This window comes from Gavialis gangeticus, unplaced genomic scaffold, assembly GCF_001723915.1.
Source record: "Gavialis gangeticus isolate Ggan-Ray unplaced genomic scaffold, GavGan_comp1, whole genome shotgun sequence".
Lineage (NCBI taxonomy): Eukaryota > Metazoa > Chordata > Crocodylia > Gavialidae > Gavialis > Gavialis gangeticus.
Window position 1 is genome coordinate 72,820,512 of NW_017728993.1, and position 311 is coordinate 72,820,822.

Here is a 311-nt window from a genome sequence, read left to right on the forward strand (position 1 = left end):
CACACACACACACACACACACACACACACACAGAACCCAAGTGTCCGGGACACACATGCACTAACATACACACACACTCACACACCCAGCCAGGCAGGACACAAATACACACACAGACACACGTGCAAACAGGCACACACACATGCAAAGAACCCAGGCATCCAGGACACACATGCATAGAATCCCAGAGTCTGAGAGGTGCACCCGCGTGCACACAGACACATGGACACACACAACCCAGGCATCTGGGACACGCATGTAAACACACACATGCAGACGCACACAGAATCCAGGCGTCCGGGGCGCATGCC

The 311-nt window shown here is 54.7% G+C and overlaps 1 protein-coding gene across 1 annotated transcript in view; it reads left to right on the forward strand.

The window, feature by feature from the left end:
• The window catches only part of LOC109305357 (sushi, nidogen and EGF-like domain-containing protein 1), a 9,693-nt gene that overhangs the window by 8,337 nt on the left and 1,045 nt on the right, over nt 1-311 (forward strand). The gene's annotated exons all lie outside the window — the stretch shown is intronic.